Source organism: Capsicum annuum, chromosome 3, assembly GCF_002878395.1.
Source record: "Capsicum annuum cultivar UCD-10X-F1 chromosome 3, UCD10Xv1.1, whole genome shotgun sequence".
Classification (NCBI taxonomy): domain Eukaryota; kingdom Viridiplantae; phylum Streptophyta; class Magnoliopsida; order Solanales; family Solanaceae; genus Capsicum; species Capsicum annuum.
Window position 1 is genome coordinate 29,096,663 of NC_061113.1, and position 24,423 is coordinate 29,121,085.

The following is a 24,423-nucleotide window of genomic DNA, read 5'->3' on the forward strand; positions in this document are numbered from 1 at the left end:
GTGAAGATTTAGAGCCAATTTAGTTAGACAGTGTGCCACCTAAGCCATCAACGCATCGCGAAGCCAGCCAAAATGGCAATCCTCAAATCCAGTGAGCCTCCGCGATTATGGTGCGTCGCACAAAGTCTCAAATAAAGAGTTGTCAAATTCCAGTGACAACGCGATAGCATTGCGTCACGCCAGAGGTCTAGATCGGGAAATTTTCACAAAATTAAAATACGTGTCCAAGGGTTAAAAAGAGTCAATTTCTCATGCCTATATATACCTAATAACACGTGATTAATCCGTAATTCACCCAAAATATATTGTTTCTCTCAAGAATAAGCTAGGGTTTTAATTGGGGATTCGAATCCAAGATTCAAATTTAAGAATCTCTCCATCAATCTTCGTAGAATCAAGAACTAAGGTATGCACAATGTTCATTCATGGATTCCTTTCATCCATGAAGCCCAAGAATCAAGTTTTAAATCTTGTATTGTGAATATTTTGTTGTGGGTTGATTATGTTCATGTGATTATGGTTGTATAATTCCCAAGTTGGAATCTTTATGTGTTGTTCATGAACCTATGCTAGTATGTGGTCTGAAAAATATGAAATTGAGTTGAAATATGGATTTTTGTTGTATTAATTTGATGGTCATTCCTATGCCCTAAGTCATGCATCCTAGGTATTTGATAAAATGCCTAAGAGAATAGAAATTATGCATTATAGCTTAATTGTGACCCAAGTGATAAGTTTATGTTTTACCCTATGACTAAGAATGACTTCTATGATATTGTGTGTATTATGAATGGTTGAGGGAATGTCCATGAGATTAGGTTGATGAAAGTATGACATGTTTATATGCAATTCCATTCATGTACAAGACTATGATAACCATGTGCTTCATGAAATCCCCAAATTAATGTATTATAAATTATTGATATTAGTCATGTGTTCAAGAAGTATCATGTCCTATTAGTTTCATGCTATCGAGTCCTTGGGGTACCTGTACCCGATAATTTAGCTATGTGCCTAGAGCCAGTGTCATGTTTTCACGATACTCTCAGTCAAGCCATGATCCTTAGAATTCAGTCAGACTTATGACTCAGGAAAACTCAGTAAATTTAGTATCAGTCTAGTCCTACTCAGTAATCTCAGTGACCTCAGTGGTCTCAGTAACATCAGTACTCAGTAATCTCGGTAACCTCAGTATTCCCAGAAATCTTAGTAACTTTAGTACTCTCCGTCAGTCCTCAGATATTAGTAGCATTCCGTTAGTCAACGAAACTCAGTGAACTCAGTTTAGCTCCGCTAAACAATACCATTAGTATCATTTCAGTTCAGTATCTATTCAGTTGAGAATAGGATTCAGCACCGAGTGAACCCAAGGATGGGAACTTACTTGTTATTCAGCGGAGTATGTGATCCTTAGAAACAATCCTTGTGTTCCAAAACTGTGTAGCCAGCGTAGGTTGAGATGCACCCTACACGTTTAGGGATTTATACATCTCATTTGAGTTTCCTACTAGGAGGGATTGACGGAAGAGCTCCCTGTCAGAGAGGGAATACTTACAGTTTGTCTTTACCCATGGCACGGTACTGACACCCTTCCAGCTGGAGTTACAGGTTGAACCCCACCAGTTTAATTTTGGGGCATGTCACTTAGATGATTACCTCCCACAGTCTCAGTTTCAGATCCAGTTTCATTAATAGAACTCAGTTCAGTTCTACAGAAATTCAGGATTGTCAGATACAGTCAAATCAGTACAGTGTGAAACCCAGCTAATTCCATCAGTATCAGGACTATCAGATACAGTTACTCATGTTATCAGTATTCAGACTCAATAATCATGTTATCATGAACTCAGTTAACAGTATATTAATTATACGAAACCCATGTTATCAGTATCAGTTTCAGGACGGTCAGATACAGTCAATCAGACTAGTTCTTCATAATCAGAACTATCAGAAATAGTTATTCCTTTATTAGTAATATGACATTAGTTCCTCAGTATTCAGTAGACTCAGTCATTCAGTATTTCAGTATCAGTACTCAGATATCAGTAAATCCACGTTATCAGAATTCATGAGTCAGCATTATCATGATCTCAGTTACAGTTACTTATTCATGCATATATTTTCATGTTCATGTTATACAGTCAGTTATTATTGTTCATGCATATGAACCTTGCATTTAGCCTACCTCACTTGCATACCAGTACATTTAACGTACTGATACATTTGTACTATGGTGTTTTATACCATAGGTTTAGAAGCACGAGCTCTCGAGCATCCTTAGTAGATCAGACATTCAGCAGCCAGACTAGCAGTAAGTCCTCATCATTCGAGGATAGCATGATTATTTTATTACTTTATTATTTCAGTAGTTCAAAGTTAGTTGGGGACATGTCCCATCAACTCCACAGTTTTCAGACAGTTTAGAGGCTTTCAGACTACGGCATGTGTTTAGACAGTTTATTTCAGTTTTGGATATTCTTATACCCATTACAGACATTGTATTATATTTAGTATTAGTTCAGTTTTGAACCTTATGACCTTACAGCTTATATTCCGCATATTTACAATATATTATTCGGCGCTCAGTTACTGATATCAGTCATGGGTTAGCTTGTGATTCTTCGGGGTCATAAGCACCGTGTAGTGTTCCGGATACCTAATTCGGAGCGTTACACATGGATTGTTAGTTAGATGTTTTGGCATGATGACCTCTGATTTCTAGAAGCCTTTTAGATTTGATATTTTAGTTTCTGCGTTTGATTAATTTTTAGAGATATTCTATGTTTTAAATGGAAATTGATTTTGCTCGTATTAAAATTGTTAAGTGTTAGTGTTGATTATTCCGGTTAGATAGTTTTTTCATCGGAGGGTTAGTGTGAATGTAACTCAAGGCGGAGTTTGAATTGTGACACTATCTTCCATCATATCTAATTTTCAAATTAATGTTTGAAGTTATTTACATGAATCATTGATGCAGAATTTATCTCAATGCTACAGATCTTGGGAATACTATTATACAAAGAAATGGAACATCAAATCAAAGTAGGTGAACATCATAATTTTTCTTCTTCAAAATTTTCTTGAAGGATTTTAAAATTAAATATTAATCGTGAAAAGTCCACTAAAATAGTGGAATAATGTGAAAGATAGATATAGTCGCCTAAACTTGCAGTATTATCTAAAGCTCAGTACAAGTGGATGTATTCATGGTTGCAGGATTTCCAAGCCTCAATTGATATAATTCTTTTATTTTCATAATAAGTTCTCTATAAACCTAAAATTATGTGAAACAGTATCACGGATGAGGACTTGTTGGAATTTTTTCTTTTTATTATTTGAATTCTCATGCTTGAAATGTGGGATTTTTACGAAATAGTCCGAGTTATATACCTACTTGTAGAGATGAGCATGATATAATATTGAAAACGATGATGTGGTACATTCTATTTTCGAGTTTTAAAAGTATTACTCATTATCATACTAAATTAATTCTATTTTTGATTTATATACTTCAGATAATTTTCACTTTCCTAAGATCTAGAAAGAAGATAATAGAATTGCAATTTAGGATTCTTGCATATTTTTATTTATTTAGGTAGATTAGTTTGGAGACGACGAGTGAATAATGAAGAAAAAGAATCTATTTTGTGTGATTTACAATAATTTTGGAAGCTTGTTTAGGCCGATGTTATTATTTTATATATAATATTTTCAAGTTTTACTTTTGGGAAAAGAGATTTCATTAGTTTAGAGTTTAAACACATTTTTTAAAAATGAATGTCAGTTTCAAGTATTTTTCATGTTTCATCTTTTTCTATATGAACAAATTTATATAAAATGATCACTTAAATAATTCATTTATATATATATGTTTATGATAGCGCAAATAAATTGTGGTTAATAATCACATGCGTACTCGTATAAGGATGGAAATAAATATTCTAGATGATAAATCTAATTAGCAAAAGTTGCAATAGAGAATTTGCAAAATCCCTCACTGAGATTGAGAAAACAGTATAACCCAACACTCACAAACAAAAAGTATTTATTGGGAAGAATAAAGTAGTTTATCCTCAGTCTGAAGAATTGCACCATGTTTGAAGCCTCTTCCCTTCAAGAAATTAGAGTACCAATGTGCAGAAAGCTTTGGATATCTTGCTAACTCTTTGTCATCCTAATCCACATAGTACTAGCCAAATCCTGCACCATATCCGGCAACGAATTCAAAACAGTCTAGGAAAGACTTGAAGTAGCCTTACACGTTTGATCCATTCTTTCTTATTTTCTTTGAATTCTATTTTATATTTTTTTTTGAATTTTTAAAAAATATGGCTACGTCGAACATAAGTTATGGTTGATAATGAAAATACCATAATTATTTATTGTATTTGTATTTGCACCATTATTTATATTTTATATTCTTTGATATAATTGTATTCATATTTTATAATTCACACTTATATTTGTATGTATTTTATAATTTGCACTTGTATTTTATAGTTTGCACTTGACATTTGTATTTGTATTTTATAGTTCACACTATCATTTATATTTTATATAATTCACACTCGTATTTGAAAGGATTGTTTTAGATTTGTATTTTATTATTGACTGCATATTATATTTTTATTTTGTGATCTTTTTTTGTTTGTATTTTTATTTTTATTTTATTTTCATTGATACATTTTTATATTTTTAAAACTATATATTTTGTATTTGTATTAAAAAATAGGAAGGGATGTGTTCGAAAAGAAAACCATCAATTCATGTAGTGCTTGTGGGTTTAAGGGTCACAATAGGTGTTTATGTAGGAAATATTGTAAATGATATATTTAAATATTTGTTGTGATGTGATTCTTCAATCACAATTATATTTCATCTATTAAAATATTTCACAATTACCTTTTTAATTTTTGCAACTTTGATTGAAAAAATATAAATAAAGTTATCTTAATTCTCCTAACATGACTCATTGGTACCTCATTGGTGTTTTGTCAGAATAAATAAAGTTATCAAATTTCAAGGACTTCTATGTCACCTATTATCCTGATTTTCCTAGCATGCCTCATTGGTGTTTCTTGCTATGAATATATTATCACGCGAAACCTATACAACCAAAACAAAAATATCTATATCTCATATACATATTAAAAAATATATAAAATTTATAAACATACATATCTATATATATATTTACAGTACAAAAAATACATATATATCTACATATGTATTTGTAGAAATACATATCTGACCCATATGTATATATACACATATAGGACACAAATCTCTATGACAAAAAAGACAACTATATACATATACATATAGGTAATCAAAAAATACATAATACATATCTTAAACAGTAACAAGTACAAATAAATATATATTATACCCTCTAGAATGATATAGAAAAGTTTAAAAGTAAATCAAACATTGTACAAAAATACATATAAATATGCATTTGTATATACAAAATACAAATAGATGCACATGCCTCCTAAAAAATTACATATACAATTAGATTTGTATATATATATAAATTAGTACCCATTAGTTAATAAATATATATACAGATACATTTTCGTTTTTATATTCTTCAAAATCATATTCAAAAGAGTTTCTACATCAGGACTTGAAATTTTACTTTATTCTCTGATTTTTTTTCTTTTTTTCTCAGATCTTTGTATTTTGGGGAGTTTTGGAGATGATGGTTTCTTCAATCCTTTTAGTTTCTTTATTTCGACCATTTTCTCTAGATCATTACAATGCTTCAACCTTACCTCTTCTACGCTCGCTGATTTCTTCAATTGTTCTGCCATTAAAGCAAACCTCCATAATCATACAACAAAAAAATCACAAAAAAAAATACAAACAACAATGATGAACAAAAAAACTATAAAATATATAGAATTTGGGAAGAGATAACATATAATAACAGTAAAAATAATAGTTACACCATTTTGTGAAACATGATCTTTATCTATAAGATGAAAAAATGTAAAAAAAAAAAATTCAAATAAAAATATGAAGAACAAGCACGATTTGAAAGAAAAAAATGTACAGTTAAATAGGAAAAAGAATAATTGTTATTGTGAAAACAGAATAAGTTACTCCTTGTTAGTTGTAAACACTCATGTATTGAGTGGACTTATAGAAAAATGTTAGTTTTGCTATAAAATGTAATTTTATGAAAGTGTTTCTATTTATCATAATTATGATTTTACGTTTATCTCTTTTTGCAATTTTTTCTATTTTAAATTCCCTTAGTGAAAATGTTGGCCAGCTAGTATCACTTACACGTCTTTTAGAAGAGCATTCACAGAAAAGATACTTCTAGCCAATTGAGATTACTAGCTTGCAATGATGAGATGCTCAAGTGATTGATATACTCATTTAAAGAAGAGGCTATTTGTGATCTTAATTGACATACATATATATACATTTTCCCTAAAAGTAACCAGAGTTTGTGAGATAATGTTTTTAATACCCCGCATTTTCTTAGTGTAATCTAAGTCTCAATAAATGAGTATTTGTATATAAAATTTTTAAAACACTCATTAATTTTCAGTTTAGAGCCTACCATTGCGTAGAAAATTGAATTAGCTTTCCAACGATATAAAATTCACCCAAATTCGATAACTCGGTAAGAAGTTATGGTGATTTTAAGTTTCAGTCGTTAAAACCCATCATTTTAACCCTTAGCGCATTGCGAAGTAGGCCAATTTCCCATTTGGCAAATTTCAGTAAGGATCCGTGATCCTGGCGCGTCGTGCCATAGGCTAAATTAGCATTTGTGATTTTCCAGTATTGAAGCGCAATACCACCGCGTCGCGGTGAGTTTTCATGTCACAAACAAGGTGGCAACACGATTATGCCACGTCGCTCTACCGTCTATTTTTTTAATTGTCCAATTCCAGTGACACAGCGCGATAGCGCCGCGTCGCGCCAGCCCACAAAATCAGAAATTTTTCAGTAATTTCGAGTTTTAAATCTGAGGGCATTAAAGTCCTTTTCCCCTCACCTCAATTAGCCTTTAACACAAAATTCTCCCTAATTAACCTATTATTTCAATATTTTAATAACTTTTTTCCCAAATCAACTCTAGCTCTCAAATTCAAGACCTATCCTCAAGAATTCACTAAGAACTTCAAGAAATCCACCAATTAAGGTATGTTAGATGTTCATCCATGGATTCTTTTCATCCATGGAGTCCAATTAACCTATTTAAATTACAAAGTTTTGATTTTTTTCAAGTTATTTGATTTTAAATCATGATTTCATCCATGAATCTCCATGTACTATTGATTTTATACCATGTTACCATGAAATTAGTGTTATTATTCAATCCTCTATGTTTAATATTATTATTTTTTGAATTAAACCATGATTCATACCATTATGCCGAATTCATGCTATTTCTATAAGTTCCATGACATTTCTATGATTGCTTTAAACCATGAACTACAAGTGTTTGATAAAATGCCTACAAGAATGATTGATTTAATAAAAGCCATCATACTTTGTTCCCATAATCTTTAGTGTTATTTTACTATTGTTGTTTTGAGTTCTGGGGGTATTAAATACCCAAAAACCATAGTTGTTTATTTAGTCTAGTCTCAGTACATTACAAAATAGTCTTCAGAACATACTATGAGCATTATCAGAATAGTCAGATATTAGTCAGTTAAACTCAGAACAGTCTAGTATTTCAGTGTCTTTTAGTTGGGAGTAGGATTTAGCATCGAGCGAGTGTAGGGATGGAAGCTTCCACGTCAAATAGGTAGAGTCATTAGTAGCAGTTTCCATACTCCAGAACTACGTAGCCATTGTAGGATATGAGAAGTCATCCGTCAAATTAGGCTTGACTATCTCGCAGGGGTCACCCGTCAGTTCAGGCTTGACACCCTTAGTCCTTTAGACATGATATCAGTTTAGTGGATCCACACAGCCAACGTTAGTACCCGTGGCACGGTATTAACACCCTTCTAACTGGGGTTACAGGTTGGACCTCGATTAGCTTAGATTGGGGCATGTCGGTTGGATGATACCTCCCATAGTCTCAAATACAATCTCAGTTACAGTCTTAGTTCAATTATTCAGTCTTAGTGTTTTTGACCAAAGCATACAAATTTAAGTTATTTCAGTATTTTAGTTTATAGATTTTACTCAGTTCATGTTATATTCTTGGTCATGCATCCTCAGTATCTATAGATTTTCATATATCTTCAGTATTTATAGATTTTCATGCATACTCAATATTTACAAATTTCCATATATTCCCTGTACCTACAGATTTCACGCTCTCTATTTAGTACTCCATTATTTATATGTATATTCAGTTAATTATTAGTCCTGTTCATGAAACCATCCATATCATCCTACCTCATTTAACATACCAGTATATTCAAAGTACTAATCGCATACCTTTTCTTTTACCCTACGATGTATTATATCATAGGTTATGACACTCAGTTCCTGGCTTGCGATTATACTTAGCAGTAGCAGTGGTGGGTCTTCATACTTTGAGGACAGACTTACTTTATTTCATGTCTCAGTTTAGTAGTTAGTTGGAATTAGTTTGGGCCTATCATATCAACTCATAGTCATTAAGTTTTAGAGGCTTATCATACATTAGAGTTAGTTATTCAGTATTTAAACATTACAGTTAGTTATCCAGTTTATCAGTATTTTATCAGATTCAGTCAGTTATTTCTATAGACTCATATTTTAGTTTTAAATTTTGTTATTAAAACCTTATGGCATGTCATTATTCTTCCATATTTATGATCATACTATTCAGTGCTCATAACAAGTAACAGTTTATGGGTTAGCTGGTGGTCCCTTGGGAATGTAAGTGTCGTGTAACACCTAGGGTGTACTCTTGGGACGTTACAAACTTGGTATCAAATCCTAAGGTTTTAAAGTGTCCTAGGACTTTTGAAAGCCATGTCACATAGAGTTTTATGAATGGGTGTGTAGCGCGCCACATTTATGGATGAGAGGCTACAAGGCATTTAGGAAAAAATTTCCCTTCTTTCAGTATTCATGTCGTTTGAGTGAGCATAAGCTCAAGTTAAACTCCTTGTCTAATCTATTTCTTACTTTATTTTATAGAACATGCCTCCCAAAAAGAATGAAAGAAGAACAGGAAACCATCCAGCCCCTCAGCCCACCCAAGCAGATCCTCTGGACGAGCATGCCTCTCACGCAGAATTCAGAGCCACGTTCACTACTCTAGCAAACTCTGTAGCAGCATAGAATAAACGACCAGCTGCTGATTTATCCAACCCAGTGGCCAATACTGCTACAACCAGAATTTAGGATTTTACCTGGATGAATCCTCCTTCTTTTATGGGATCCAAGTCTGAAGAGGATTCACAAGAATTCTTAGATATAGTTCAGAAGGTCACAGATGCTATGAGGGTAACATCTAGTCCGAGTGCTGATTTGGTTGAATACCAGTAGCAGGATGTAGCCCATACTTGGTTTAAGAAGTAGAAGGTTGATAGGGGTGTAGATGTAGGGCAGTTCCACAACTTTCTTAGATATATTCTTCCTATTGGAGTTGAGGGAGTCTAAAGTGTTAGAATTTATTAACTTGAGGTAGGGCAGCATGAGCATAAGAGAGTATTCCCTTAAGTTTACTCAGTTAGCTAGATATGCTCCTCATGTGGTAGCTGATAACAGGTCCAAGATGAGTAAGTTTGTGTTTGGTGAATCTGATAGTATGGTCAAGGAGTGCAGGACTGCAATGCTGATTAGTGAGATGGACTTGTCTAGGGTAATGGTCCATGCTCAAAAGATAGAGTAGCAGAAGATTAAGGAGAGAGAGAGAAAGGAAATAAGAGGGCTAGGATAGGTAGTTTTAACTTTAGTCAGCCAAAGTTAGAGGATGGTAACCATCCTCAGTTTCACTAGAGGTCTTCAGCCCCAACACCCTTTTCAGCCAGTGCTCCCATACCTAAATTCAGAAATGACAATAGGGATAGAGCACTAGGCTCTAAGTTCCAGGTTATTGTTATCATTTCTTGCATAAATCCTCTATGTCAATAATATGGCAGACACCATCAGGGTGAGTGTATAACAGGTAGTGATGTGTTTTTCGGGTGTGGCAAGCCAGGCCATCAGCTTTGGGAGTGTCGGGTAGTTCCTCAGAAAGTTAGGGGTGTGTGCTAATAGAGCCAGTCCCATCAGTCATCAGTTTCATCTGTTCACCAAACTTAGCAGGGTGCTGCTTCCAGTGCTACCAGTGGTTAGCGTCCAAATAGATTATATGCTCTTCAGTTCTTCCAAGATCAGGATAATTCTCCTGACATAGTTACTGGTATGTTATAGGTCTTTCACTTACATGCTTATTCTTTATAAGACCCTGGAGCTTTTATTTCTTTTGTAGCTCCACATATAGCCATCAATTTCAAAGTTAGTCCCAAAATTCTAGTAGAGCCCTTTTCAGTGTCTACCCCAGTAGGTGTTTCCATTATAGCCATACAGGTATACAGGAACTATCCAGTAATATATCTTAGAAAGTTACTTTAGTTGATCTCGTAGAGTTAGAGATGACAGATTTTAACGTCATTCTTGGCATAGATTGGCTCTACTTATTATATGCCACAGTTGATTGTAGAAACAGAATAGTTCATTTTTAGTTCCCAAATGAACCAGTCCTTGAATGGAGGGGTAGTACCACAGCTCTTAGGGGTTAGTTGATTTCGTACCTTAGAGTAAGCAAGATGATATCGAAGGGGTGTATTTACCATCTTGTGCGAGTCAAATACTCTAACTCAGAAACTTCAACTCTTGAATTAGTTCCAGTAGTAAATGAATTATTAGATATATTTCTTGATGATCTTCTCGGAGTTCCTCCCGAAAGGGAAATCGACTTTGGAATAGACCTTCTTCCAAATACTTAACCCATATCTATTCCGCCATTTAGAATGGCTCCAGTTGAACTCAAGGAGTTAAAAGAATAGTTAAAGGATCTTCTAGATAAAGGATTCATCAGACCCAACACCTACTCGTAGGGCGCACCTATTCTATTCGTGCATAAGAAAGACGGTTCTCTCAGAATATGCATAAACTACCGTCAGTTGAACAAGGTCACAGTCAATAATAAATATCCACTTCTTAGAATCGATGACTTGTTTGATAAACTTTAGGGTGCCAGCTATTTTTCAAAGATAGACCTCTGATTAGGCTATTATCAGCTTAGATTCAAGGAATATGACATTTTAAAAATAGCTTTTCGAACTCGGTATAGTCACTTTGAATTTCTAGTCATGTCCTTTGGTATCACGAATGCTCCAGAAGCCTTCATGGACTTGATGAAGTGTTCAAGAAGTACTTGGATATGTTCATCATAGTCCTCATTGATGACATTCTTATTTACTCCCACAACGAGACTGATCATGCAAATCATCTCAGAATAGTGTTACAAACTCTTAGAGATCACCAGTTATTTACTAAATTCAGTAAGTGTGAATTCTGGCTAAGATCAGTAACTTTCCTTGGCATATTATTTTTGGTGTTTGTATTAGAGTTGATGCTCAAAAGACTGAGGAAGTGAGAAACTGGCCTAGACCTTTCTCTCTATAAGATATCAAGATTTTCTTGGGTTTAGCTGGCTATTACTGTCGGTTTATTGAAGGATTTTTCTTCTATTGCATCTCCCATGTCTAGATTAACTCAAAAAAAGGTTAAGTTTTAGTGGTCAGATTCCTGCGAGAGTAGTTTTCAGGAGTTGAAGACTCAACTCACCTTAACCCCGATTCTTACCCTGCCAGATGGTTCAGATGGGTTTGTTATATATTGTGATACATCCAGAGTAGGTTTGGGTTGTGTTCTCATGCAGAGAGGTAAGGTCGTAGCCTATGCCTCCAGACAACTTAAACCCCATGAGAAGAATTATCTGACTCATGATCTTGAGTTAGCAGCAGTAGTATTCGCCTTAAAGATTTGGAGGCATTACTTGTATGAGGTGCACATTGATGTGTCCACTAACCATAAGAGCCTGCAGTATATGTTCTCTCAGAAAGATTTAAATCTGCATCAGAGAATGTGGTTAGAGTTATTGAAAGACTATGACATGAGTATTTTGTATCATTCGGGTAAGGCCAATGTAACTCCCCGAGTTTGTATCCCGGATGCTACACGATTCTCATAATTCGAAAGGACCACAAGCTAACCCATGACTGGTACCTACTGCAATAGCTGAAAAATATACTGTAAAAGGCAAAAATTAAGCAGAAAATGTGCCATAAGGTTCAATACTATAATAAACTGAATGCTGTATAACCATACCAAAATTGATAGTCTGAAAAGCCTCTAAACTATCTGAAATATAGAGTTGATTGGACAAGTCCCCACCTAACTCTGACTACTAAAATAAAACTGAAATATTAAAATAATAATCATGTCCTCAAACAATGAGGACTCACCACTAACTCTAACTGTAGAAAATCTAAATTTCTAAGGGTGCTCGAGAGCCCGTGCATCTGAACCTATGATCTAAGACATGATAGCTCAAGAGAAAGTATGTGTCCGTACTTTGAATGTACTGGTATGCTAAGTGAGGTAGGCTGAAATGCATAGGTTCATATGCATGAACAATACCGACTGAATGGCATGAGTATAACTGAATGAGAGAACATACATGAATACGTATACTATAACTGAGATCGTGATAACACTGGATACTGAGTTTTGAATTATTGATTTACTGATATCTGAGATTACTAATATTGTACTACTGATAACTGAATGACTGTATCTAATAGTACTAATTCTATGGAACTATACTGAGTTCCGTAATAAACTGAGTGACTGTGTCTGACAGTCCTGAATCTGTAGAAATAAACTGAGTTCTGTACTGAGATTGAATTTAAAACTAAGAGTATGGGAGGTAATCATCTAACCAACATGCCCCTCTATGAATGGATTGGGGTCCAACCTGTAACCTCAGTTAGAAGGGTATCAGTATCGTGCCATGAATAAAGACAAGCTGTGAGTTAACCCTCTCTGATAGGAAGCTCTTTCATCAACCCTCGCTGGCAGAAAAACTCGAATGAAATGTATAAACCCTCATAATATCTGGCAGGAAGATATCTCAACCTATGCAGGTTACGTAGTTCTGTAATATAGGGATTGATACTAAGGGTCAAACCCTTTGCTGAAAGGAATGCCCCCAATCCCTGGGTTAATTCGGTGCTGAATCCTACTCCCATATTAATAGAGACTGACTGATTTCCTAGTTCATACTGGGTTTGATGGAACTGTTATTGATTATACTATCTAACTAAACTGAACTGAGTTCACTGAGTTCCATTGACTAATAGAATACTACTGAGTTCTATTAACTGGCTAAATTTACGGAGGCCTGAACTAAATACTAAAATGTACTGGACTAATACTGAGTCGACAGAGTTTTCCTGAGTCCTATAACTTACTGAGAGTACCACTAATCATGACATGGCTAAGATCATTCCATAACTAACACTGGCTCTAGGCAAACAACTAAATTGTTGGGTATTAAATATCCCTAAGACTCCATAGCATGAAAAATAAAGCATCACATGATCTTGCATAGCATAAAAATGCACACTTGTTCATAATATATCTATAGAGACATTTTATCAAACACTTTCATGGTATAACTTGCACATAAGCTAGCATGACATGATTTCTTTCCCTTATTGGTTCACATAAACAATTCATCAAGCACTTGGTGAGCATAATATATGCACATAATAAGTGAGCATCATGATTCACTTCCAATTTCATAATTTCAAGGGGTTTAACATGGATTCATATGAATCTACACACATAATAATAAGTTCTACATGAAACGTATAATAAATCATGAAATAGAAATCTAATTCAAATAATAATCATGAATGCACTTTAATTCCAATCATAGAAATTATAAATTCCAAATACTTGAATTTTAAATGAGTTTCTTGGACTCCAAGGGTGGAAGGAACCCTGGTATGAACACTTCACATACCATAGTTGGCGAATTCTTGAAGAATAATGGTGGAAGCCTTGAATCTTGGATCTTCAATGTGATGAACTAGGGTTTGTTCTTGATAAATTCTAGAGAGAATGAGTATATTTTACCTCTTGGATGGCTTAATGATATGTTTTGGAGGGTGATATAAGGTGAGAAAAGACCGATTTACCCTCTCTAGATGCGGATTTAAAAGATTAAAAGTTGAACCATCGTCGTGTAGGCTGATGTGCCACATCATTGGTATCGATGTGATAGCCAACGCACAACGTCGAGTCCGCATTGGTTCATTAGAAATTTCCACTAGGAGCCAAGGAAAATATTAATCGATGCAATGGATAACACGCTGCGTCGAGATCGCAATGATTCACTATTTTGGATTCCCAAATGTGTTTCAAACGAGGTTTGAAAAATGTAAAACTCATTCGGGAATACCTACTGACATTTCTGATCATGAATTTACCTTAAGATTGACACTTTAAACTGAGAATTACTGATAGATTGAGTTTACACACTGGACATGCACAACTGAAGCATGATTTCATGACTGAGATTTTTGATATACTGAATTATCATGCATATCTGATGCATGAGTAAATATCTAAACATAATTCATGAATACATGACTGGGATTACTGATAAGATGAGTTTATATACTGGACATACATATCTGATGCATGGGTACATGACTGAACTGGTTAGTGGATGCATGACTAAGTATGCAATATTAACTGATACCAAGTTGTTAGCTATATCTGAGCATGAAACTGAATAGAGTTAGGGGAACTGTTACCTTAAGTTTTGTCTGAGTTTGTAGAGAAAAGGTGAGGATACTTGGCTCGCATATTTTCTTCTGCTTCCTAAGTATCTCCCTCAATGGACTGATTCCACCAAAGAACTTTGACTAGAGGGACTTCTTTATTCCTCAGTCTGCAAATTTGATAATCGAAGATTTCAAATGGGATCTCCTTATAAGAGAGGCTATTCTGGATATGTATGCCCTCAATAGGGACTATGGCTGCTAGGTTACCTATGCATTTCTTAAGCTAGGAGACATGGAACGCTGGATGCACTGAAGCTAAGTCTAAAGGCAACTCAAGCTCGTAAGCTACCTTTCCAAAATGACTGAGAATTAGGTAAGGACCGACATATTGGGGATTGACTTTCCCCTTCTTTCCAAACCTATTCACTCTTTTCATAGGAGAGATTTTCAAGAACACAAAATCACCAATCTCCAACTTGAGATCATTTACTAAATATGAATGAACGAGAACATGAGAACATAACTAAGCCTGAAACATGATATAGGAACTGCATATCATGAACGGAACTAAGCCCCTGAATACCAGGCTTACGGCTGAGATTAGAACTTATGGGTCCACATATGATTACCCACTTCTCCAAACTAGATTCGTTACGCGAAGAGAAGATGGAAGGTTTAGGTCATGAAAGCTTGGGGATTATAGTGCATCTCCCACTTAGGACATTATGTCCTCTGATGAATGCTGACTTGGATGAGATACTAAGGGATAACTTAAGTGATACACAGGGAACCTATGAACTAACTCTTGATTGCATATCGAGGATCTGAAACTGAGGAATGACACCTGAACTGAGCTAAACTCGCAACTACATGGTTGCTAAATCTTGTAATAGTTACATTTATGAGACTTTGGATAGTTCAACTGTATTGAAAGATAGGATACCCAACCATACGAACATTGTCTGCCTAACTGCTAAACTGAATTGCTAGTTTTGCGGACTAACTTATGCTGACAACTTATATTTGACTGAAGCCTTTCTTTGACACTTTTTACATAGATTTCTAGTGGATTTAGAGAGTAAGGAAATCTTGGAGTGGTATGAATAAGACATCTGAATAAGAAATTATCACATGGCTGCAATTCTGTAATCTAGAGCAAGGCCTACAAAACGTCATCAAAGATAGAGTTACTAAGCCTTATGCACTGCAACTACTAGCTTGCAATCTTAGCCATGTTTCTCGACTATTCCATTAACTGGAATTTCTACTTCAACACTGTATGCATTTTACTTGAGGCTACTAAAAATATTCACATGGGTACTAAGCACGAACGCATAAACATACTAACTTATGTGGTTAACTGAGTGGCCGATAGTGGAATACTGGTCATGTAGGATTGAACTGTACTTAATTTGGACTAAAAATGCATAGTATTATGCATATGCGGTAGGGACTAACTGAGTAACATCGGATAACTGAGCATGAATTCTCAAAAACTATACTATTTGAGAAGGCAAGACCAAGTGTATAGCATAACTCTGAAATAGTCTGTAAACTGAGGTACAGAAATACTGATAACTGAATAACTGATAATTGTACGCTATGGTCAAGCAAATTTGAAACTGAATTGAGTTACTGATCTAATTAAAGGACTGGGACTACAAATGAAACTGTAGCTAAGACTGCAACTGAGTCTATACTAGAATTGAATACTGGGTTTTGATAACTCTACCAACTAAGGTCTGATTTAGACTGAATTCTCCCACTATATTCAAGCATACCCAATTCTCTGAAATGCATTTAGCCACTTACATATCAATATGACATTCAATCCTATCTTCATAACTATAGCCTCATGTAAAACTAGAATGCAATAATCTTTACTTAATATGAAATATTTACTCTCTCCCTTCTAAGCAACTACTCATCACTACATCATTTTGTAAGAAGAGTCCATTGAAGGGTTAAAACATGAGGATCCAAGGTATGCATGAATACTATACCAAACTCGATACTTAACTGAGGTCTGTGGAGCAGAATGTCAACACCATGAATTTATCAAAAGATCTAAACTGAGGATATGCATGATGAAATATAAATTTACCCAATTACTAGGAGTGTAGCATAGGTCATGGGAACTGAGAATACTATATAGCATAACATAGATACCTGAGTCATGAGCTGCATGACCCGAGTCTGGAGTTTATGTATTCATGGAACATGATTCGTAACACTAGGTGAAATGGAACTTCTTATACTAGGAACTGTAAGTGTGCATAATTGCTAACGTGCACGAGTATAGGATATGATCATAGAGATGACATATAATACATGAATAGATATCATGATAACTGAAGGTTTTAGGAGAGTCTGAAGTATGAGTCTGAGATGATCAATGGGTTTATCCTTATTTTGGGAATAGAAAAGAGTGTCATCTATGAAGACTATGACGAACATGTCTAAGTATTGCTTGAACACATGGTTCATCAAGTCCATAAAAGCTGTTGGGGAATTGGTAAGACCAAAGGACATGACTAAGAATTCGAAGTGACCATACCAAGTTCGTAAGGCTATTTTTAGGATGTCACATTCTCTGACTCTTAGCTGATGATAGCCTGATCAGAGGTCTATCTTAGAAAAGTAACCGGTACCCTGAAGTTAGTGAAACAAGTCATCAATTCTAGGAATTGGATACTTGTTCTTGATCTTGACTTTATTTAACTAATGGTTGTCTATACACATTCTGAGAGAACCATCTTTCTTACGCCTAAATAAAACTGGTGCACCCCATGGGGACATACTGGGTATGATGAATCCCTTATCTAAGAGATCCTTCAATTGTTCTTTTAACTCCCTAAGTTTTGCTGGGGCCATTCTATATGGAGGAATGGATATGGGTTGAGTATCTGGAAGAAGGTCTATTTCGAAGTTGACTTCTCTTTGGGGAGGAACTCCGAAAAGGTCTTTGGGAAACACATCTAGGAATTCATATGCTACTGACACTGATTCAAGAGTAGGGGTTTCTGAACTAGAGTCCTAGACTCGAATGATATGGTAGACATATACCATAGATATCATTTTCTTGCCCGAAGGTAAGAAATAAGCTGACTCTAAGTGCAGAAGTACTACCCCTCCACCCAAGGATGGGTTCATTTAGAAACTGAAACTGGACAATTTTGTTTCTGAAGTTGACTGAGGCATAGCAGGAATGAAGCTAATCCATGCCGATAATGACATCAAAATTAGTCATCTCTAATTTGACTAAGTCTACTGAAGTGACTTTCCAAGATATCATAAATAGATAGTTCCTGTATACCCCCTGGGCTATGATAGATTTACCCACTGGGGTGGAGACTGCGAAAGGCTCTGCTAGGATTTTAGGATTGAATCCAAAATCAACTGCTATATATAGAGTAACAATGGACAAAGAAGCTCCTGGATCTATCAAAGCATAGACATACAAATGAAAAACTTGTAATGTACCAGTGACCACATCAGGAGAAATTTCCTAATCCTATTAGGATTGAAGAGCATTGAGTCTGTTTGGGCGCTACCCACTGGTGGCACTGGAAGCGGCACCCTGTTGATTCGGGTGATCGGATTGAGATGGGGGACGATTATACTGACCCTAAGAACCTGACTGGGGGCAATCTCTGACTTTGTGGCCTGGATTTCCATACCCAAAACACATATCGCTTCTTGCTCTGCAGATGCCACTCTTTGGCCTAGACGTTCTGGCCCTTTTATTCTTTTTCCCTTTTTCCTATGCCACTTCTCCTTACTCTGTGGAGCATGAGTTATAAGCCTAGGTAGGATAACAGCTAGCTGACTATTCTGAGAAACTACTAAATAAGCTAAGGTGGTGAAAGCATCTCAAAATTCAGCATGAGAAACATGCTTATTAAAAGGATCTACCTGAATGGGCGGAGGAGTACTGGTTTTCATTACTTCTTTCATTAGATTTTCTGGAAGACATATTCTGGAAGCATAAGGATGATATGAATTAGACTTAGATATTAACTTGAACTCATACTTACTCGTATGACATGAAAACTGAAAGAAGAGGAACTTAAAACATCTCGTATCCTCTTGTCCATAAGTGTAGTGCGCTACACACCCATACACAAGACTCTACTAGATATGGATTTTAGACTTTATAGGACTCTATTGAACCTTAGACTCTGATACCAAGTTTGTAATGCCCCGAATCTATACCCCGAATGCTACATGGTGCTTATAATCTTGAAGGACCACAAGCTAATCCATGACTGGTATCTGCTGAAATAACTGAACAATAATACTGTAAAATATAGAAATTAGGCAAAAAATGTGTCATAAGGTTCAATACTATAAAAATTGAATGCGGTATAACCATACCAAAACTAATACATCTATCTAAAAATACTCTAGTCTGAAAAGACTCTAAACTATCTGAAATGTGGAGTTGATGGGACAAGTCCCCACCTAACTTTGACTACTAAAATAAAATTGAAATATTGAAATAATAATCATGTCCTCAAACTATAAGGACTCACCACTAACTCTGATTGCTGAAAATCTAAACTGCTAATGGTGCTCGAAAGCTCGTCCATATGAACCTTTGATATAATACATCATAGCATAATAAAAAGTATGCGTCAGTAGTTTAAATGTAATGGTATGCTAAGTGAGGTAGGCTGAAATGCATGGGTTCATATGCATGAACAATACTGACTAAATGGCATGTGTATAACTGAATGAGAGTATATGCATGAATACGTATACTGTTACTGAGATGATGATAACACTGGATACTGAGATCTAAATTATTAATTTACTTATATCTAAGATTACTGATACTATACTACTGATAATTGAATGATTTTATCTGAAAGTATTGATTCTGTGGAATTTACTGAGTTTCATACTAAACTGAGTAACTATGTTTGACAGTCCTAAATTTGTAAAACTGAACTAAGTTCTGTACTGAGATTGAATCAGAAATTGAGATTGTGGGAAGTAATCATCTAAATGACATGCCCCTCTCTGAATGGATTGGGGTCTAACCTGTAACCCCAGTTGGAAGGGTGTCAGTATCATTCCACGAGTAAAGACAAGCTCTGAGTTAACCCTCTTTGATAGAAAGCTCTTTCGTCAACCTTCACTGGCAAGAAAACTCAAATGGGATGTATCAACTGTCATAATATATGGCAGGAAAATATCTCAACCTATGCTGGCTACATATTTCTATAATAAAGGGATTGCTACTAAGGGTCAAACCCTTTGCTGACAGAAATGCCCCCATCCCTGGGTTAACTCAGTGCAGAATCCAACTCCCATCTGAATAGACACTGACTGATTTCCTAATTCATATTGGGCTTGACTAAACTGTTACTGATTATACTATCTAACTAAACTGAACTGAGTTTACTGAGTTTCGCTGACTAATAGAATACTACTGAATTCTGTTAACTAGCTAAATTTACTGAGGCCTGAACTAAATACTAAAATGGATGGGACTAATACTGAGTCTACAAAGTTTTCCTGAGTCCTATAACTGACTAAGAGTACCACTAATCATGACATAACTTAATGATATAAGGTGATATATTTTGCCTCTTGGATGGCTTAATGATATGTTTTGGGGGCTAATATAAGGTGAGAAAAGACCCATTTACCCCTCTGGATGCAGGTTTAAAATATTAAAAGTTAAACCATCAATCGCAGGCTGATGCGCTGCATCATTGGCATCAATGTGATAGCCAACACGCTGCTTTGTGTCTATGTTGGTTCACTGGACATTTCCACTGAAAGCCAAGAAAAATATTGATCGATGTGATGGATGATGTGCCACATCGAGATCACATCGATACACTATTTTGGATTCCCAAACGTGGTTCAAATCAGGTCTAAAAAATACGAAACTCATCTGGAAATACCTACTAACATTTCTGTTCATAAATTAACCTAAAGATTGACACTTTATGGTCATAGAGGATATGAAATAGAGTTTTCAACTTACGAAGGACAAAATGACACTAAGTTTGAATACTTAGCTAGAATTTTCTAAGTCTGGGACCCTCTTAGCAAGATTAAAAAACTGAGTTAAGCTTAGGATTTTATGGGGTCTTGCAGCCAATGTAGTGGTTGATGCTCTCAGTAGGTTGTCTATGGGTAGTGTTGCTCATGTTGAGGATGGTAAAAAGAAGTTAGCTCAGAAAGTTCATCAACTTTCCTGACTAGGTGTCTGCTTATTCTACTCAACAGAGGGTTGTCTGTGGGTGTAGAGTAGCTTAGAATCATCTCTAGTTTCTGAGGTGAAGGAAAAGAAGGATAGAGATCCCCATCTAGTTATGTTGAAAGAATTAGTTAGAGATCAAAAAATGAAGGTTTTCTCCCAAGTGGGAGATGGTGTATTGCTTTGTTAGGGTAGGTTATGCGTTCCTGGTGTAGAAGACTTGAGGCAACAAATTCTTGTAGAAGCACATGGTGTGCGTTACTCTATTCATCCAGGGGCCACTAAGATATGCCACGATTTATGGGAGATATATTGGTGGAGTGGGATGAAGAGGGATATTGTAGAGTTTGTAGCTAAGTGCTCTACATGTTTGCAAGTTAAGATTGAGCACCAAAATCCTAGTGGGTCCATGCAGGAGTTCAATATTCCCACTTGGAAGTGGGAGGAAGTGAACATAGATTTCGTGACAGGTTTGCCTCGTACCCGTCATCAGCATGATTCTATTTGGGTTATCATAGATAAGATGATGAAATTAGCTTATTTCTTACCAGTCCATACCTTTTATTCAGCCTAGGACTATGCAAAACTCTATCTCAGAGAGTTGGTCAGTTTGTACGGTGTTCTGTTATCTATTATCTTAGATAGAGGTACCCAGTTTACCTCTCACTTCTAGAAAGCATTCTAAAAGAGTATTGGTACCCAAGTCCATCTTAATATAGCTTTCCACTCTCAGAAAGAGAGTCAAGCAGAAAGGACAATTCAGACTCTAGAAGATATGCTAAGAGAATGTGTAATTGATTTTAAAGAAAGTTGGGATTACCACTTGCCTTTGATTGTATTCAAATATAATATCAGCTATCATTCAAGTATCCGTATGGCTCCATTTGATGCTCTCTTTGGTAGGAGATATAGATCTCCAATTGGTTTGAAGTAGGTGAGGCCATAGTAGTAGGGCCTAACTTGGTGTTTAATGTGTTAGAGAAAATTCAGTTGATCAGAGAAAGGCTTAAGGCTACCTAGAGCTGACAGAAATTATATATAGATGTGAGGAGAAAGGATTTCAAGTTTGAGGTCAGTGATTTTGTGTGCTTGAAAATCTCTCCCATAAAAGGAGTGAATAGGTTTGTAAGAAAAGGAAACTCAGTCCCTGATATATCGGTCCTTATAGAATTCTCAATCATTTCAGAAAGGTAGCTTACGAGCTTGATTTTCCTTCAGATTTAGCCTCAGTACACCCAGTGTTCCATGTCTCATTGTTGAAAAAATAAATTGGTGATCCAGCTGTAGTTGTTCCCTTAGAAAGTATAGATATTCAGAACAGTCTTTCCTTTGAGAAAGTCCCAGTCGAAATTCTTGATCATCAAGTTCGTAGACTAAGGAACAAAGAAGTTCCATTGGTTAAAGTTCTTTGGTAGAATTAGTTCGTTGAGGGAGCCACTTGGCTAGCATAGGTAGATATGTAGACCAAGTACCCTCATCTTTTCTCCGCGAATCAAGATTCATTATAAGGTACTAATCTTCTTAAGATTTCTCCCTATCGTGCTCAGTTTCAGTTGCACATCATGTTTATGTCTGTCGTGCATTCATGAGTCAGCTTAGTCATAAATTCCATGCATCATATATGTATATTCAGTGTAAGTTCAGTCCATCAGTTTCCTCAGCTTAACTAGTTTCATTCGTGGAAGAATGATCCCAAGGGGGAGATATTGTAATACCCCATATTTCCTTAGCGTAATCTAAGTCCCAATATAGGATTATTCATATATAAAATTTTCAAAGCACTAATTATTTAATAGTTTAGAGCCTTCCATTGCGTAGAAAATTGAATTAGCTTTCCAACGATATAAAATTTGTCCAAATACGATAACCGGGTAAGAAGTTATGGAGATTTCAAGTTTCAGCCATTAAAACCCTACATTTTAACCCTTAGCACATCGCAGAGAAGGCCAATTTCCTATTTGGAAAATTCCAGTGAGGGTCTACGATCCTGGAACGTTGCACCATAAGCCAAATTGGCAGTTATCATTTTTCCAGTGCTGAGCGCGACACCACCGCGTCGCAGTAAGCTTCCAGGTCACAAACAAGGTGGCAACACGATTACGCCGCATCGCGCCATTGTGCATTTTCCTAATTGTCCAATTCCAGTTACATGGTGCAATAGCGCCGTGTTGCGCCAACCCACGTAATTAAGAATTTTTCAGTAATTTTGAGTTTTAAATCTGAGGGCATCAAAGTCTTTTTCCCTTTACCCCAGTCAGCCTTTAACATGAAATTCACCCTAATTAACCTATTATTTCAATATTTTAATAAATTTTCCCCCAAATCAAAGAAGATTCTCTCCCAATCAAGAACCCTAGCTCTCAAATTCAAGGCTAATCCTTAAGAATTCACCAAGAACTTCAAGAAATCCACCAATTAAGGTATGTTAGATGTTCATCCATGGATTTCTTTCATCCATGGAGTCCAAGTAACCTATTGAAATTACAAATTTTTGATCTTTTCAAGTTATTTGATTTTAAATCATGATTTCATCCATGAATCTCCAAGTACTATTGATTTTATACCATGTTACCATGAAATTAGTGTTATTATTCAATCCTCCACATTTTAATATTATTATTTATTGAATTAAACCATGATTCAATACCATTATGTCGAATTCATGCTATTTCTATAAGTTCCATGACATTCCTATGATTGCTTTAAACCATGAACTATAAGTGTTTGATAAAATGCCTACAAGAGTGATTGATTTAATAAAAGCCTTCATGCTTTGTTCCCCTAAGCTTTAGTGTCATTTTACCATTTTTGTTTTTAAGTCTTGGGGGTATTAAATACCCAAAAAACATAGCTTTTTATTTAGTCTAGTCTCAGTACATTATAAAATAGTCTTCAGAACATACTATGAGCATTATCAGAATAGTCAGATATTAGTCAGTTAAACTCAGAACAGTCTAGTATTTCAGTGTCTTTAAGTTGGGAGTAGTATTTAGCACCGAGCGAGTGTGGGGATGGAAGCTTCCACGTCAGATAGGCAGAGTCGTTAGTAGTAGTTCCTATACTCCAGAACTACGTAGCCAATGTAGGAAATGAGAAGTCATCCGTTAGATTAGGCTTGACTATCTCGCAGGGGTCACCCATCAGTTCAGGCTTGACACCCTTAGTCGTTTGGACATGATATTAGTTTAGTGGATCCACACATCCAGCTTTAGTACCCGTGACATAGTATTAACACCCTTTTAACTGGGGTTACAGGTTGGACCCCGATTAGTTCAGATTGGTGCATGTCGGTTAGAAGATACCTCCTACAGTCTCAGATACAGTCCTAGTTTAGTTATTCAATTTTAGTGTTGTTTGACCAACGTATACAAAATTCAGTATATCAGTTTATAGATTTTACTCAGTTCATGTTATATGCTTGGTCATGCATCCTCAGTATCTGTA